The sequence below is a fragment of the Carica papaya genome, chromosome 1 (assembly GCF_054855325.1).
Source record: "Carica papaya isolate Zhongbai chromosome 1, ASM5485532v1, whole genome shotgun sequence".
Lineage (NCBI taxonomy): Eukaryota > Viridiplantae > Streptophyta > Magnoliopsida > Brassicales > Caricaceae > Carica > Carica papaya.
Genome location: NC_142309.1, coordinates 18,510,427 through 18,530,166, shown reverse-complemented (window position 1 = coordinate 18,530,166; position 19,740 = coordinate 18,510,427). Strand labels below are relative to the sequence as shown.

Here is a 19,740-nt window from a genome sequence, read left to right as displayed (position 1 = left end):
TAGTCATTAAAATCCTTGGCCGCTTCCTAGAACATTCCCTGCAAGAGGAGGCGTCATTGTTTTCGGATTATCACCGTTAGCCGCCTCATTTGGATTGTCCACAATGAAGTTCTCATCATCCAATGGATCCGCAAATAGCATCTCTAGAGTGAAGCCATCAAATACTGAGTCTAGATTTGAATCATCTGGCACAATACGTATCATATTTAGAGCATCGGATGTTGTGCTAATTGGATCATTTGGTGCATGAGGTATAGTACTCGGATTAAAAAACTCATTAGGCCCGATATTGGATCATTTGACAGATTAATATCCATTGTTGCAATTTGGTTCCCGAAGGCATCAGACATTATGTCTGGATTATCTCCTGCATTAAGTGATGCAATTGGATCATCTGACTCAATCATGACTAAATTATTGAAGAGATCCCTAGGCATGGCCTTCAAGTCATCAATAGATCTAACGCCATGCTTGAATCATTCAACGGGTTATCCATCATCATTATGTTGGGATTGCCAGAGTCTAGGTTACAGAAGCTATTCAGGGGAGGAGTTGAATTAGTACAGCTGGGGGCATATTCATGAGTTGGGTTGCTGGGCATACTAGGCATGGGGAGAGTAGTCAAGGCCTTCATTGCTGGATCTGAGTAAAACATCCCGTCATCCCTTGGAGAACCCTCAGCTGAACTCGAGTTACCTTGTTCCGTCTTTAGCTTCTTTGCAAGTTCGGCAACATCATTCCACAAGGCCTTCATACAAGCATCCAAAACTTCATGCTCTTCCAGGTTGAATTTGTCTATTGAACGCATATACCAAAGCTCTTTCATCAAGCCTTTTCTTCTTTTTTTGAGCTCTTTACCTCACTTCCTTGCTGCCTCCTCCTTGTCTTAAGCCTGTTATCATATACACATATTCATGTATTTGCAGTATTAGTTAAGCAATTAGTCTAAAGATTTGAAAGTCCAACAAAAAATTCAAAATATATCACGTAACGTCATAGATTTAAGTATTAGTGACTCATGATAATTTTTAGATTATCATAAATGGATATTATAAAAAAAAGATAACAAATAAGTTGCTAACACCTCAGTGATCCTACTGATTATTTGTTGAGTATCATTTTCGTTGTCAGGATCTCGAGCTGGACGAACATCAATACTAAGAAAACGATCAATCACAATATCGATATTAGGATTGCCATAGCAGAAGGCCCTATTTCCAGGGGAGAAAACAATAAGGCCAACATCTGGTCTACAAAGAGTGCAAAGTTCACTCGTCTTCTTAAAAAGGCTACTTCGATGTTTTGAGAAGGTAACTTGGAGACTGGCTTCATTCTCCATCTTTTTTTACTCGATCTTTTGACGACCTTTGCTTTTACTTGATGTCCCCTCATCTGCCATTGTTAAAACTAAAAATAACAAAAGATAACCTCGACAAATTGAGAAGAAGATAATGGAGATTATGATGAGAGGATGTAAGTATACTATTATTGCAGTTGACGATTGTAAACTACACAAGGTATTTATAAGGTTTGGAGGTACCACTTGAGGCTATCCAAGTTGAGTTAGGTGGATTTACTTAACTTTTATGCATTTACATTTCTGGCTACAATCCTTATTTCATTGAAATATAAGGTAAGGAATATCTTGACATAATCCAAAACTTAAATTTATGATACTATCAAGAATTCTTTACCTTTATTACTAGTACATAGTTAAACATTCATTTATGAATTTTGATTTGCTTACATCTCAAGGAAAAAACTTATTCTTCGTCCGTCAATGATCATATGAGCGCGGCGATATTGGAATATAAAAATAGAAAGTTTACACAAGCATGTTGAACCTAAATTCCCTTTAATGTATTTTCCTTATTCATAGTTCGTTTAATTATTTTCTACTAAATAAAAAAATTTGTTCTTATCACGGTCATCAAGATGATCTTATTCAACTATTAGTATGTCATTCGTTATAATTCTTTTTGAAAATATAATATATCCTGACGAATTAAATAGTTTATAACCTCTTTCACATTATTTATTATTTTGAATATTAAAATTTAAAAATAATATATTTAAGAGAATGATCGATCTTTCAATCTATTGCATTTTGGATAGCTTATAATTTTTTTTTTAAATATATACATTACAAATTATATCTATCATATAATTTATTACATTTAACTGTGATGAGAATACTATATTGTCCTTTTGAATATCTATATTGAAACTGATATATATGAGAATGACAGATATAATTTTTCATAATAAATTATTTACATATTTTTTAATAATAACAAAAGCATTCTCATTTTAACATTCGGATATTGAGACTAAACGTCAATTGAATTATTTTACATTGTATCAGTGAATCCAGAATTTTTAATACAATCACAAAATCCAAACTCATATTAAAGATTTTTAAAAACTATAATTTGAATTTGATTTAGAATCATAACTCTTTTCCAATTCAGATATGTGGTATTTGTATTGTAATTTAAATTAAATACAAGTTAAAATTATACAAACTCTTAAGCATGCTACCAAATTAAATATATACCAACAGATTTATATATTTCTATATAATGGAATAGGGAAGCGAAATGAGTATGCGGAATAATCTTTTACCTTTTTTCTTCAAAGTCACAGATATACACGTACATATAAATATATGTTTGAAACTCTGGTTTAGAAATATATTCAGACTAAAAACAGAAGAGATTATTGGTTTTAGATTGAAATATCTTTTAGCTACTGTGGATCGACTTCAGATGGTGCTCGGGTGAGAGCACACTGTACGATAGTTTTCTTCAAGAAAGCTATGACATCTCTTATTTACTAGCTCCTGCTAACAATATAACCAATCTATCCAATCCATATGCAGTGTCCCCTGCATTTTAGAAGCATTGCCAGCAAATTTTTTATTACAAAATTTAGTAGCTGTCTTCACATAATAGCTACAATATGATCAATATTTGATACCTACACCGAACTTAGAGCAGAGAAGGATGTCTTCATGGGAAAAAGATATAAATTGTAGACATACACGAGTTGTAGATCCAGTGTAAAAATATAGAAAATAGAAATTCAAATGGAATAGAAATAAAAAAAAATGAGAAAGAATATAATATGCTGAGTAGATTTATGATTCCAACATAGCTCCAAATTCAATATAGGAGTGTAATAGCCAGATTTATGATTAAATACGTATATACATTTCAATAAAACGCGCACTTATATCTGTACATGCATCATCTTTTTAATGCACAATTTATTTTTATTTTCCCTATCATGTCGTTCTTACAATTTTTTTTGTTAAATAAGAATAAATTAACTATATTATACTTTTAAAGTTGATCTATATATAGATCTACTACTTACCTTCTCTACAACCTATATGTTCTATTTTTATTTGGATTCATACAGTCATTTAGTATCATACATACATTTAAATTGTACATAAGAAAATAGTAGATTATAATTTTTACGTAATTTAATTCTTGTGCATGCTAATTATTCCATAAATTTACCCGAATAACAAAAACTCATGCTTGTGTAATCTAATATCTATCTCTAAGCTGAAAGCTTTTGATATTGAAAAATTCTAGTATGCTTACCTAAAGCTCTAAACTTTCCTCAATCTCTCGAGGTATGGTGTACAATAAATAAGAGATAATAGATCACTGTATATATATACACACACACACACATATATATAATAGAGGCTAAACTCTTGTATATATGTGTTTTACATTTTGTATGGTGAATATAAATGAGTAAATATTTTGATAATAATTGTTTATATATTAAAATAATACATATTACGATATGTTATATAGGTAGCAGTTGATAGTGTCACAACGCATGACAAAAAAAAAAGCGTAGTAGAATGTTTGAGATATATACATATATATATATAATCAAGCGCAAAGGGTTTTAAGGAAGAAAACTTATATTAAGAACTAGATGCAGTATCACTGAACGATTACAAAGTACTTAAACAAATAACATAAAATAAGACGCCTCTTATTTTCTAGAACAAACCCTTATTCGTTAAAAGCTAAAATCCTAAAACCCAACATAATATAAAGACTAATACTGAGGCATTTACTGTGCCGGAAAAATTAAAAATTCATTTTAAATAAATAAAAAAAGTTCACTTAGAAGAATCCTTGGCCAAATCCATGATACTTTGGAGGCATCATATTCGGATTGTTGAATGGAACAATGCTAGAACTGAATCCAGCAGGCTTTGTCTCAAAAGGAAGACTTGCTCCACTGGAAGAACTTCCCAGAAAAAAAGGATGGTTAGGATGATGATGATGAGGATGAGGATGAGGAAGATGAGGATGACAATGAGGAAGATGATGATGAGGATGATGACTATTTTGGGTACTAATCAAAATCTTCTCAGCATGCTTAGCCACATTCTTCTTCAGTTCATCGAGAGAGGCCTTCAGTTGTTGAAGTTGTGTCAAGCTCATATCGTTCTTGCGAGCCATCCACCAACATTGATTCTCATTTGCCATTTTCATATGGTTAAGCTCCTCGCCTCTCTTCTTCTCGATTTCGAGTTGGTTCAAAACCTGTACATGTAGTAAAATTAATATATATTATTTATACCTAAAACACTTTATAAGAGAGGAAAGAAATTAAAATAACCTGAGTGAGCTGCATGTTTAGCTCACGGACACTAGTGTTCCGATGAGCCTCAATGAGTTTCATGGTTCCAGAAGCAGCTTGTGGTGGATTACCACTAACAAAACGTTCCAACACAGTCTGGACACAAGGATGGCCAAAAGAGAAGACCTTCTGACCGGGTGAGAAGACGATAATAGCAATCTCAGCCCCACATAGAGTGCTCAATTCACTCGCCTTCTTGAAAAGTCCAGCTCGACGTTTGGAGAAAGTGACTTGGAGATTGCTTTCATTATTCATCTTCGCCATCTCAATCTTTTGTCGTCCCTTACTCTTTCTCGCCATGGTCACAAGTATTGAATATGTGCAGAGAGAAATTAATAGAGAGATTAATGGAGAGAAATAATTTGTATTGAAAGAGGGGGAAATGAGTGATATTTATAGGAGATTTGAATCAAGGTTGTGAATTAATAAATTTTAGGTAGACATCCTGTATATATTTTCTTGTTTTAATAATTTACTTGTTTAGGGTTGCATGAGAATCTCCTCCTTATTGAAATATATGGTAGGAAAAATCTGGACAATTAAAGTTAAATTTTAGCTGTACTTTTATACAATTTGCAAAATCATCATTATTTTAACTTATATAGATACATAGCTAGATGGATATACATGAAAATTGAACCTTCTTGAAAATTTTACATTTTTTTTGTTTTATATATGTATATATATTCTCGATATTAATTTGGGATAGAGAAGGTAAGAGAGCTACTTTTAATTTTATTTATTTGTCTCTTGTTAGGAGACACAATGAATCAAATTGCAATGATAAAAATCCTTAGATAATTTATGTTAAAGTAATAAAAAATTTAAAAATGTATTATAAGATATATTAAAATTTAAAAATTATGATGAATTCTTTATAAAATTAATTGATCATTAGTACAATAGATAATTTTAATTTTATTTATAAGCATTAAGGAAGGATCGAAGTTGCAAATTAAACTATTACTATCAATTGGATCACATTTAAAATTCAAAATTTTAAATAATTAAATTTAATTGTGACAGTCGATTAACCTTTATAACAATAAAGTTTTAATTCGATTGCGTGTGATATTCAATTAAAGTTAAAATTTATATAATTCATGTTTAGCTCTTTCAAAAGGTGACTTACAATTATTTTACTTGTACAACACTTCAACTTGAGCCTGCTTAAACAAAATCCAATTTCTTTGATCCATTTGATTGAAAATTTCTATTTAATACTCTTTGGTCCTAATATAAAAACTTCCATGCATTTTTTAGAGAATTTTTATTTAAATTATATCTCATACAATTGAATAAGTTAAATAAACAATTAACATTTAATGAAGATATTATCCATACTTGGGATATATATTCCCAAATATATAGATATATTTCCATACTTAGATAAGTACTCTCGATAAAATATTTCCCGTGAATATTACCTAATTTCATTATTGATTTATTTTAAGATTAATTACTCACATTAAAGTAGTAGAATTTTCTTAGCTACCATTTATGTGTTACAACAATTTTCTTAGCTCGAGCTTGTGCATCGTACCCACATAGGCTTAGTATTAAATTATTTATAGGACTTTAACCAATATAATTGATTTATTATGACTCATCATCATGATTTACTTATCGCATCAATAAATTGGAGGAACATACAGGTCACCGAGAGTGTCATTTAATAAGTGTATCACAACTCTTACAATGTATAAAAATTTGATCATGAAATTCAATAGTTTGTCCGTGGATGCATAATTACCATATAGTTAATTCATTTCATTTATTATATTTTAGATTAATTCAAGATGTGACTTGTACCAACCATTATTTAACTGAATAGTTGGTATATTTCTTCCTATATAAGAGATTGTACTTCCCTGTATGTTTTTAATTAAATGTTATTTATATTGTTTTAAATTTGATGTATATATATATTAGTTAATTAACCAACACAGGTATTTATTCAAAAATAGAGACTCATAATTGTCAACGTAAAAAATTAACTCGCATAAATATGACATAATTGAAGGTTTTCCCAAAGATGATTCATGTTCTTATCGAAGCACGATTATGTGACTTTAATATCTTTTTTTTTTATATTTAGACGTTACCTTTGTCTTGAGTTAATGAGTTAAAAGTAAATTACTTAAAATATTTTCTCCTATTACAACTCTTAGAATAGTTGGTTGATTTCAACTTGAAAATAAAAATAAATGCATAGATAAAAAAATTATGTTATTATTACACTCTTTGAAAGTACCACAACACTACAATGAAAAGGAACATGATGAAAATCCAAATGCTAAGGCACCAGATATCTTACATAAATAAAATAAAACAAATTGCAAGCATCGTGTTTACAACTCTTTTTAATCATCCTTCCAAGACTTAATCAAGAAATGCACTTAGTAGAATCTTTTTTTCCCATTTCCTTGAATATATATATTGGGATTATCCTTGAACACGTTAGGTATCGCGTTTGGGTCGTTCAATACATGAGGCATCATGTTTAATTTGTTCTGAATTATAATCGTCTCAGCTTCTTCAGTAACTTTCTTCTTCAATTCCTTAAGAGATGTCTTTAAATGCTCAAGTTGTGAGAAACTCATTTCCTTTTTCGGACCCATCCACCAACACTTACTCTCACATTTTTTTTTTGTATTTCCTTAAGCTCCGCATTGCGATTTTTCTCGATTTCCAATTGATTGATAACCTATTTTTATATTTTTCAAATAATAAGTACAAGTCAGTATAAGTTTTAATCCAAGAAAAATAAGATCAAATAAGTATATTAAGTTTTAAAATCTAAATATAGTCTACTCAAACCTGTGTGAGGATCATATTGAGCTCATGTATCCTTGAGTTGCGGTGAGCCTCAATGAGCGTCATGGCTCCTGAAGTATCTCGTGGAGGATTAGCACAAATGAAATATTCAATCACTTTTTCAAAACAAGGATGACCAAATGAAAAAGCCTTCTTACCTGGGGAAAAAACAATCATCGCAATATCAACGTCACAAAGAGTGGACAATTCACTAGCTTTCTTAAAAAGACCAGCTCTTCGTTTTGAGAAAGTTACTTGGAGGTTGGTTTCGTTACTCATCTTCACCATCTCAATCTTTTGACGACCCTTGCCCTTCCTATCCATTCCTAAAAGTGAAAGAAAATGACGATGTGAAGAAAATATAAAAAAGTTGGTTTATAATTTACTAGGAACTGATAGAAAATGTGTAGTGTTTATAAGAGTCGTCGGACTGACATTATTATTTTGCGCTATGCAACATCAAACTTTATTTAAATGGATTTTCTATATAAATTTTTTAATCTTTAATTACTTACTGATTTGGATTCATCAGATTGGGAAATATCATTTTGTACTATCCAACATATAACTTGATTTATAAATTTATTAGCTTTAATTACTTACTCATTTGGAGTCAACAGGTTAGACATTACCATTTTACACTATCGAATACATAACTCGATTTAGATTAATTTTCTATATAAATTTTTTAACTTTAATTATTTATTCATTTGGAGCATATTGCATATTATCATTTTGCACCATCCAATATATAAACTGATTTATAAATTTCTTAACTTTAATTACTTATTTATTATGAATTATCAGGCTGGACATTATTATTTTGCACTATTCAATATTTAACTTGATTAAGAGAGATTTTTTTTATAAATTTCTTACCTTTAATTACATCCTCATTTGGAGTTACCAGGCTAGGCATTATCATTTTTCACTATCAAACATATAATTTGATTTAGATGAATTTTCTATATAAATTTCTGCCTTTAATTACTTACTCATTTTGAGTCATCAGGTTAGACATTATTATTTTGCACTATCTATAACTTGACCTATTTGGATTTTTTGCATAAATTTCTTAGCTTTAATTACTTGCTCATTTGGAGTCACCAGATTGAGCATTATCATTATACACCATCCAACATATAGCTTGAGTTAGGTGGATTTTCTCTATAAAATTTTTAACTTTAATTACGTACTCATTTGGAATCATCAAGCTGTGCATTATCATTTTGCACTATTCAACCTATAGTTTAAGTTAGGTAGATTTTCTATAAAAATTTCATGGATTTAATTACTTACTCATTTGGTGTTACCAGATTAACTTTATCATTTTGCACTATCCAACATATTGCTTGAGTTAGGTGAATTTTTAATATAAATTTCTTAACTTTAATTACTTACTCATTTGGAGTCACTAAGTTTAACATTATCATTTTCCACTATCCAATACACAATTTAATTTATATTAATTCACTATACAAATGTATTGGCTTTAATAACTTACTTGTTTGGAATCATCAAGTTGGACATTATCATTTTTCACTATCCAACACAACTTGATTTAGATGAATTTTCTATATAATTTTTTTTCCGTTTTGATGACTTACTCGTTCCGAGTCACCAAGTTGGGCATTATTATTTTATATTGTTCAATATATAATTTGATTTAGACAAATTTTCTATGTAAATTTATCGGCTTTAAAAACTTACTTGTTTGGAATGCTTTACAATCACCTCATTGAAATATGTAGTAAAAAAATCTTGAAGATTGATATAATATTTACCTATAAGTTATGCGAATTTACCACTTCCAAATCATCCTTGCTTGTAGAATGAAATGAGATGAATCTTCTTAGAAATAGTTATTAGCAGCCACAATTTCTTGCTTATCAAATTTGACAAGATAATAAAAATAGTGTCAGCATAAAAATAGTGTCAGCATCTGTGCAAGGATGAATAAAATTTTAATTACACATCTCAATACACAGTATTATATAATAACAAACATATATTCTAATATATATATATATATATATCAAATTTAGGAAGATAATAAAAATATTTTTCATGTTTCTCCATACATGAATAATAAATTAGTCAACAAAAAATTACAAGCTTGGTAATAAAATTACAGCGAATATTGCAAAATCACCATGATGTTTAATAAGTTATATATAAAAGAAATTAAAATTTAAAGAAGAAAATCCCAAAGTACAGAATATCATACAATTACCACCCTACTAATTATTTTAAAAACGAATTTTCATATTTACAACCTTAGATTTAATAGGTTTTGATGACGCTTCTCTATAGAACTATTCCGATTTGGCTCAATTCTTCAACATGGTGAGTTGTCTTTCATAGTACATTATCTTTCTTGACGCTTTCGATGATTGCTCATCTTCTCTAATCTTCTCTACATTGATTCAAAATTATTTATACTCTATTTGAATCCATAGGGACTTAAATGTGTTTCCATGAGAGATATTTTAGTCAAAATTTTAGGACTATCTAACTAAATTTTTATATTTGCTTTTTCATTAATCTCGTCATTCTTCCCAATAAATTTACAACAAAATAAAAGGATTTAGGTACTCATGTTTTTAATTGAATATTCTCAATTGGAATTCATATTTTTTTGAAGGAATCTGTCTTCGAGGGTAGTTTTTTTTTTTGGAAAAAACTCAAACCCGAAAGAGATTGGGGTTCCTCACCAGTGTCTGTCGTAAGTAGCAGTTATGCTGATGAAAAAGCACAATATATTTTATAAAAATTTTGTAAATATAGAACATTGTTGTAATGTTTTCAATTAATTTTTTCAATATGAGATATTATATTAACAACACTCGATTATTTATAATATATTGAAATATCATATTTTTGATATAAAATATAACACGTTGCATAGTAAATTTATTAAGTACACATATATATTTTAAGATAACGAGCACTTGTATCCGTATTTGCATAATGCATTATATAGGTAGCAGTTAATAGTGTCACAACAAAAGATAAAAAGAAATAGCGTAGTAGAATCTTTGAGAGAGAGATATATATATATAATCAAGCGCAAAGGGTTTGAAGGAAGAAATTTTATATTAAGAACTAGATGCAATATCATTGAACGATTACAAAATACTTGAACAAATAATATAAAATAAGATGCCTCTTATTTTCTAGAACAAACCCTTACTCATATTAGAAGCTAAAATCCTAAAACAAAATATAATCTAAAGACTAATCCTGAGGCATTTACTGTGTTGGAAAAATTAAAAATTTGTTTTACATAAATAAAAAAAGTTCACTTAGAAGAATCCTTGGCCAAATCAATGATACTTTGGAGGCATCATGTTTGGATTGTTTAATGGAACAATGTTAGAACTGAATCCAGCAGGCTTTGTATCAAAAGGAAGACATGTTCCATAGGAAGAACTTCCTAGAAAAAAGGATGGTTAGGATGATGATGATGAGGACGAAGATGAGGAAGATGAGGATGAGGATGATGATTATTTAGGGTACGAATCACAATCTTCTCAGCATGCTTAGCCACATTCTTCTTCATCTCATCGAGAGAGGCCTTCAATTGTTGAAGTGTGTTAAGCTCATTTCTTCCTTGGGAGCCATCCACCAACATTGATTCTCATTTGTCTTTTTCATATGGTTAAGCTCCTCGCCTCGCTTCTTCTCGATTTCGAGTTGGTTCAGAACCTGTACATGTAGTAGAATTAATATATATTATTTATATTGATAATGTTTTATTAGAAAGGAAATAAATTAAAATAACCTGAGTGAGCTGCATGTTGAGCTTATGGACGCTAGCGTTCCGATGAGCCTCAATGAGTTTCATGGTTCCAGAAGTAGCTTGTGGTGGACTACCACTAACAAAACGTTCCAACACAGTCTCGACACAAGGATGACCAAAAGAAAAGACCTTTCGACCGAGTGAGAAGACGATAATAGCAATCTCAGCCCCACATAGAGTGCTCAATTCACTTGCCTTCTTGAAAAGTCCAGCTCGACGTTTGGAGAAAGTGACTTGGAGATTGCTTTCATTATTCATCTTCACCATCTCAACCTTTTGTCGTCCCTTACTCTTTCTCGCCATACTTACAAGTATTGAGTATATGCAGAGAGAAATTAAAAAAGAGATTAATGGAGAGAAATAATTGTATTAAAAGAGGGGGAAATGAGTGATATTTATAGGAGATTTAAATCAAGGTTGTGATTAATAAATTTTAGGTAGACATCTTGTACATATTTTTCTATATTAATAATTTAGGGTTGCTTGAGAATCTTCTCTTTATTGAAATATACGGTAGGAAAAATCTAGACAATTAAAGTTAAATTTTAGCTGTACTTTTATACAATTTGATAAATCATCATTGTTTTAACATTTATAGATACATAGCTAGATGGATATATATGAAAATTGAACCTTCTTGAAAATTTTACATTTTTTATGTTATATATATGTATATATATTCTCGATATTAATTTGGGATTGAGAAGGTAAGAGAGCTACTTTTAATTTTATTTATTTGTTTCTTGTTACGAGACACAATGAATCAAATTGTAATGATAAAAATCCTTAGATTATTTATGTTAAAGTAATAAAAAATATAAAAATGTATTATATGATATATTAAAATTTAAAAACTATGATGAATTCTTTATAAAATTAATTGATCATTAGTACAATGGATAATTTTAATTTATTTATAAGCATTAAGGAAGGATCTAAGTTGCAAATTATAACTATCAATTGGATCACATTTAAAATTCAAAGTTTTAAATAATTAAATTTAATTATGACAATCGATTAACCTTCATAACAATAAAGTTTTAATTCGATTGCACGTGATATTCAATTAAACTTGAAATTCATATAATTCATGTTGAGTACTTTCAAAAGGTGACTTACAATTATTTTATTTGTATAACACTTCAACTTGAGCGTGCTTAAACAAAATCCAATTTCTTTGATCCATTTGATTGAAAATTTCTATTTAATATTGTTTGGTCCTAATATAAAATCTTCCTTGTTTGCATACTTAATATTTAATGAAGATATTATCCCTACTTGGGATATATTCCCAAATATATAGATATGTTTACACACTTAGATAAGCACTCTCAATAGAATATTTCCCTTGAATATTACCTAATTTCATTATTGATTTATTTTAAGATTAATTACCCACATCAAACTAGTAGAATTTTCATATCTAGCATTTATGTGTTAATAAAATTTTCTTAGCTGGAGCTTATGCATGTGGCCCATATAGGCTTAGTATTAAATTATTTATAGGACTTTAACCAATATAATTGATTTATTATGACTAAACACTTTTCATTCATCATCATGATTTATTTATCGCATTAATAAATTGGATGAACATACATGTCACCAAGAGTATCATCTAATAAATATATCACAACTCTTACAATGTATAAAAATTTGATCATGAAATTTAGTAGTTTGTCCATGGATGCATAATTACCATATAGTTAATTCATTTCATTTATTGTATTTCAGATTAACTCAAGATATGACTTATACCAACCATTTTTTAACTGAATAGTTGGTATATTTCTTCTTGTACAAGAGATTGTACTTCCTTGTAGGTTTTTAATTAAATGTTATTTATATTATTTTAAAATTAATGTGTGTATATTAGTTAATTAACCGACACAAGTATTTATTCAAAAATAGACTCATAATTGTCAATGTAAAAACTAACTCGCATAAATATGATATAATTGAAGGTATTCTCACAGATGATCATGTTCTTATCGAAGCATGATAATGTGACTTTAATATTTTATTTTCTTATATTTAGACGTTACCTTTGTCTTGAGTTAATGAGTTAAAAATAAATTACTTAAAATATTTTCTCCTATTACAACTCTTAGAATAGCGGGTTGATTTCAACTTGAAAATAAAAATAAATGCTTAGATAAAAAAATTATGTTATTATTGCACTCTTTGAAAGTACCACAACGCTACAATGAAAAGGAACATGTTGAAAACCCAAATGCTAAGGCATCAGATATCTAACATAAATAAAATAAAACAAACTGCAAGCATTGTGTTTGCAACTCTTTTTAATTTCATCCTTCCGAGACTTAGTCAAGAAATGCACTTAGTATAATCTTATTTTTCCATTTCCTTCAATATATATATTGGGAATATCGTTGAGCACATTAGGTATTGTGTTTGGGTCGTTTAATACATGAGGCATCATGTTTAATTTGTTCTGAATTATAATCATCTCAGCTTCTTTAGTAACTTTCTTCTTCAATTCCTCAAAAGATGTCTTTAAATGCTCAAGTTCTGAGAAATGCATTTCCTGTTTTTGACCCATCCACAACCACTTACTCTCACACATTTTTTGTATTTCCTTAAGCTCTGCATTGCGATTTTTCTCAATTTCCAGTTGATTCATGACCTATTTTCATATGTTTTAAATAATAAGTACAATTCAGTATAAGTTGTAATCGAACAAAAGGAAGATCAAATAAGTAAAATAAGTTTTAAAATCTAAATACGGTCTACTCAAACCTGTGTGAGGATCATATTGAGCTCATTGGGATTCATCAAATTGGGATTCATCAAATTGGAAAATTTCATTTTGTACTATCCAACAAATAACTTTATTTATAAATTTATTAGCTTTAATTACTTATTCATTTAGAGTCAACAGATTAGACATTATCATTTTGCACTATCGAATATATAACTTGATTTAGATTAATTTTCTATATAAATTTCTTAGCTTTAATTACTTATTCATTTGGAGCAGATTGCGTATTATCATTTTGCACCATCTAATATATAAACTGATTTATAAAATTTAATTACTTATTTATTGGGAATTATTAGGCTGGACATTATTATTTTGCACTATTCTATATATAACTTGATTGAGAGAGATTTTCTATATAAATTTTTTTAGCTTTAATTACTTCCTCATTGGGAGTTACCAGGTTGGGGATCTTCATTTTTCACCATCAAACATATAATCTGATTTAGATGGATTTTCTATATAAATTTTTTACTTTAATTACTTACTCATTTAGAGTCATTAGGTTAGACATTATTATTTTGCACTATCTAATATATAACTTGATTTAAATGGATTTTTTGCATAAATTTCTTAGCTTTAATTACTTGCTCATTTGGAGTCACAAGATTGAGCATTATCATTATACACCATCCAACATATAGCTTGAGTTAGGTGGATTTTTTGTATAAAATTTTTAACTTTAATTACGTACTCATTTGGAATCATCAGGCTGTGCATTATCATTTCACACTATTCAACCTATAGTTTGAGTTAGGCAGATTTTCTATAAAAATTTCTTAGATTAATTACTTACTTATTTGGTGTTACCAGATTGACTTTATTATTTTGCACTATCCAACATATTGCTTGAGTCAGGTAAATCTTTTTTATAAATTTTTTAACTTTAATTACTTACTCATTTGGAGTCACTAAGTTTGACATTATAATTTTTTACTATCCAATACATAATTTAATTTAGATGAATTTTCTATTCAAATTTATTAGCTTTAATAACTTACTTGTTTGGAATCATCAAGTTGGAAATTATCACTTTTCACCATCCAACACAACTTGATTTAGATGAATTTTTTATATAATTTTTTTTTGGTTTTGATGACTTACTCGTTCTAAGTCACCATGTTGGGCATTTTTATTTTATATTGTTCAATATATAATTTGATTTAGACGAATTTTCTTTGTAAATATATCGGCTTTAAAGACTTATTTGTTTGGAATGCTTTACAATCACCTCATTGAAATATATAGTAAAAAAATCTTGAAAATTGATATAATATTACTTTAAGTTATACGAATTTACCATTCCAAATTATCATTGCTTGTCGAACGAAATGAGATGAATATTCTTAGAAATAGTTATTAGCAGCCACATTTTCTTGCTCATCAAATTTGACAAGATAATGAAAATAGTGTCAACATCTATGCACGGATAAATAAAATTTGAATAACACATCCCAATACACAATATTATATAATTACCAACCTATTTCCTAATATATATATATATATATCAAATTTGGGATGATAATGAAAATATTTTTCATGTTTCTCCAAACATGAATATTAAGTTAGTCAACAAAAAATTACAAACTTGGCAATAAATTTATAGCGAATATTGCGAAACCACCATGAAGTTTAACATGTTATATATAAAAAAAAATTAAACTTATAAAAAAATCCCAAAGTACTGAATATCATACAATTACCAACCTACTAATTATTTTAATAACAATTTTCCTCTTTTCAACCTTAGCCATAAAAGGTTTTGATGAAGCTTCCATATAAAACTATTCCAATTTGGCTCAATTCTTCACTATGGTGAGTTGTCTTTCATAGTATGTTATCTTTCTTGACACTTTTGATGATTGCTCATCTTCTCTATTAAGCTTCTCTACATTGATTCAAAATGATATATACTCTATTTGAATCCATAGGGACTTAAAAGTGTTTCCACGAGAGATATTTTAGTCAGAATTTTAGGATTATCTAACTAAATTTTTACGTTTGCTTTTTCATTAATCTCGTCATTCTTCCCAATAAATTTGCAACAAAATGGAAGGATTTAGATAGTCATGTTTTTAATCGAATATTCTCAATTGGAATTAATATTTTCTTGAAGGAATCTGTCTTCGAGAGCATTTTTTTTTTTTGAAAAAAACTCAGACCCCAAAGAGATTGGGGTTCCTCCCAATTTCCATCATAAGTAGTAGTTATGCTAATGAAAAAGCACAATATGTTTTATACAAATTTTATAAATATAGAACATGGTTGTAATTTTTCAATTAATTTTTTCAATCTGAGTTATTATTTTAACAACACTCGAATATTTATAATTTATTGAAATATCATATTTTTAGTATAAACTATAACACGTTGCATAGTAAATTTATTAAGTACACATAGATATTTTAATATAACGTGCACTTGAATCCGTATTTGCATAATGCATTTTTAATTTACTATTTATTTTTACTTTCATTGCCATGCGTGTTTAGCTCACGGACACTAGTGTTCCGATGAGCCTCAATGAGTTTCATGGTTCCAGAAGCAGCTTGTGGTGGATTACCACAAACAAAACGTTCCAACACAGTATGGACACAAGGATGGCCAAAAGAGAAGACCTTCTGACCGGGTGAGAAGACGATAATAGCAATCTCAGCCCCACATAGAGTGCTCAATTCACTCGCCTTCTTGAAAAGTCTGGCTCGATGTTTGGAGAAAGTTACTTGGAGATTGCTTTCATTATTCATCTTCACCATCTCAACCTTTTGTCGTCCCTTACTCTTTCTCGCCATGGTCACAAGTATTGAATATGTGCAGAGAGAAATTAATAGAGAGATTAATGGAGAAAAATAATTTGTATTGAAAGAGGGGGAAATGAGTGATATTTATAGGAGATTTGAATCAAGGTTGTGAATTAATAAATTTTAGGTAGACATCCTGTATATATTTTCTTGTTTTAATAATTTACTTGTTTAGGGTTGCATGAGAATCTCCTCCTTATTAAAATATATGGTAGGAAAAATCTGGACAATTAAAGTTAAATTTTAGCTGTTCTTTTATACAATTTGCAAAATCATCATTATTTTAACTTATATAGATACATAGCTAGATGGATATACATGAAAATTGAACCTTCTTGAAAATTTTACATTTTTTATGTTATATATATGTATATATATTCTCGATATTAATTTGGGATTGAGAAGGTAAGAGAGCTACTTTTAATTTTATTTATTTGTCTCTTGTTACGAGACACAATGAATCAAATTGCAATGATAAAAATCCTTAGATAATTTCTGTTAAAGTAATAAAAAACTTAAAAATGTATTATAAGATATATTAAAATTTAAAAACTATGATGAATTCTTTATAAAATTAATTGATCATTAGTACAATGGATAATTTTAATTTTATTTATAAGCATTAAGGGAGGATCGAAGTTGCAAATTAAATTATAACTATCAATTGGATCACATTTAAAATTCAAAATTTTAAATAATTAAATTTAATTGTGACAGTCGATTAACCTTCATAACAATAAAGTTTTAATCCGATTGCGTGTGATATTCAATTAAACTTAAAATTCATATAATTCATGTTTAGCTCTTTCAAAAGGTGACTTACAATTATTTTACTTGTACAACACTTCAACTTGAGCGTGCTTAAACAAAATCCAATTTTTTTGATCCATTTGATTGAAAATTTCTATTTAATACTGTTTGGTCCTAATATAAAAACTTCTATGCATTTTTTAGGGAATTTTTATTTAAATTATATCTCATATAATTGAATAAGTTAAATAAACAATTAACATTTAATGAAGATATTATCCATACTTGGGATATATATTCCCAAATATATAGATATATTTCCATACTTAGATAAGTACTCTCGATAAAATATTTCCCGTGAATATTACCTAATTTCATTATTGATTTATTTTAAGATTAATTACTCACATTAAAGTAGTAGAATTTTCTTAGCTACCATTTATGTGTTACAAGAATTTTCTTAGCTGGAGCTTGTGCATGTGACCCATATAGGCTTAGTATTAAATTATTTATAGGACTTTAACAAATATAATTGATTTATTATGACTAAACACTTTTGACTCATCATCATGATTTATTTATCGCATCAATAAATTGGATGAATATACAGGTCACCAAGAGTGTCATCTAATAAATGCATCACAACTCTTATAATGTATAAAAATTTGATCATGGAATTCAATAGTTTGTCCGTGGATGCATAATTACCATATAGTTAATTCATTTCATTTATTATATTTCAGATTAATTCAAGATGTGACTTGTACCAACCATTATTTAACTGAATAGTTGGTATATTTCTTCCTATATAAGAGATTGTGCTTCCCTGTATGTTTTTAATTAAATGTTATTTATATTATTTTAAATTTGATGTATATATATATTAGTTAATTAACCAACACAGGTATTTATTCAAAAATAGAGACTCATAATTGTCAACGTAAAAACTTAACTCGCAAAAATATGACATAATTGAAGGTTTTCCCAAAGATGATTCATGTTCTTATCGAAGCACGATTATGTGACTTTAATATCTTTTTTTTTATATTTAGACGTTACCTTTGTCTTGAGTTAATGAGTTAAAAGTAAATTACTTAAAATATTTTCTCCTATTACAACTCTTAGAATAGTTGGTTGATTTCAACTTGAAAATAAAAATAAATGCATAGATAAAAAAATTATGTTATTATTACACTCTTTGAAAGTACCGCAACACTGCAATGAAAAGGAACATGATGAAAACCCAAATGCTAAGGCACCGGATATCTAACATAAATAAAATAAAACAAACGGCAAGCATCGTGTTTATAGCACTTTTTAATTTCATCCTTCCAAGACTTAATCAAGAAATGTACTTAGTCGAATCTTTTTTTCTCATTTCCTTGAATATATATAATGGGATTATCCTTGAACATGTTAGGTATCGCGTTTGGGTCGTTCAATACATGAGGCGTCATGTTTAATTTGTTCTGAATTATAATCGTCTCAGCTTCTTCAGTAACTTTCTTCTTCAATTCCTTACGAGATGTCTTTAAATGCTCAAGTTGTGAGAAACTCATTTCCCTTTTCGGACCCATCCACCAACACTTACTCTCACATATTTTTTTGTATTTCCTTAAGCTCTACATTGCGATTTTTCTCGATTTCCAATTGATTGATAACCTATTTTTATATTTTTCCAATAATAAGTACAAGTCAGTATAAGTTTTAATCCAAGAAAAATAAGATCAAATAAGTATATTAAGTTTTAAAATCTAGATATGGTCTACTCACACCTGTGTGAGGATCATATTGAGCTCATGTATCCTTGAGTTGCGGTGAGCCTCAATGAGCATCATGGCTCCTGAAGTATCTCGTGGGGGATTACCACAAATGAAATATTCAATCACTTTTTCAACACAAGGATGACCAAAAGAAAAAGCTTTCTTACCAGGGGAAAAAACAATCATTGCAATATCAACGTCACAAAGAGTGGACAATTCACTAGCTTTCTTAAAAAGACCAGCTCTTCGTTTTGAAAAAGTTACTTGGAGGTTGGTTTCGTTACTCATCTTCACCATCTCAACCTTTTGACGGCCCTTGCCCTTCCTATCCATTGCTAAAAG

The 19,740-nt window shown here is 28.8% G+C and overlaps 5 pseudogenes; all 5 read right to left on the bottom strand.

The window, feature by feature from the left end:
- Positions 1–442: 442 nt before the first annotated feature.
- LOC148270400 (uncharacterized) lies at positions 443–4,986 on the bottom strand (annotated as a pseudogene).
- Positions 4,987–7,494: 2,508 nt separating this feature from the next.
- On the bottom strand, positions 7,495–7,821 carry LOC148270399 (agamous-like MADS-box protein AGL62 pseudogene; annotated as a pseudogene).
- A 3,255-nt stretch (positions 7,822–11,076) lies between these two features.
- On the bottom strand, positions 11,077–11,602 carry LOC110825551 (agamous-like MADS-box protein AGL62 pseudogene; annotated as a pseudogene).
- A 4,938-nt stretch (positions 11,603–16,540) lies between these two features.
- LOC148270398 (agamous-like MADS-box protein AGL62 pseudogene) lies at positions 16,541–16,876 on the bottom strand (annotated as a pseudogene).
- A 2,528-nt stretch (positions 16,877–19,404) lies between these two features.
- LOC110825832 (agamous-like MADS-box protein AGL62 pseudogene) lies at positions 19,405–19,731 on the bottom strand (annotated as a pseudogene).
- Positions 19,732–19,740: the final 9 nt, after the last annotated feature.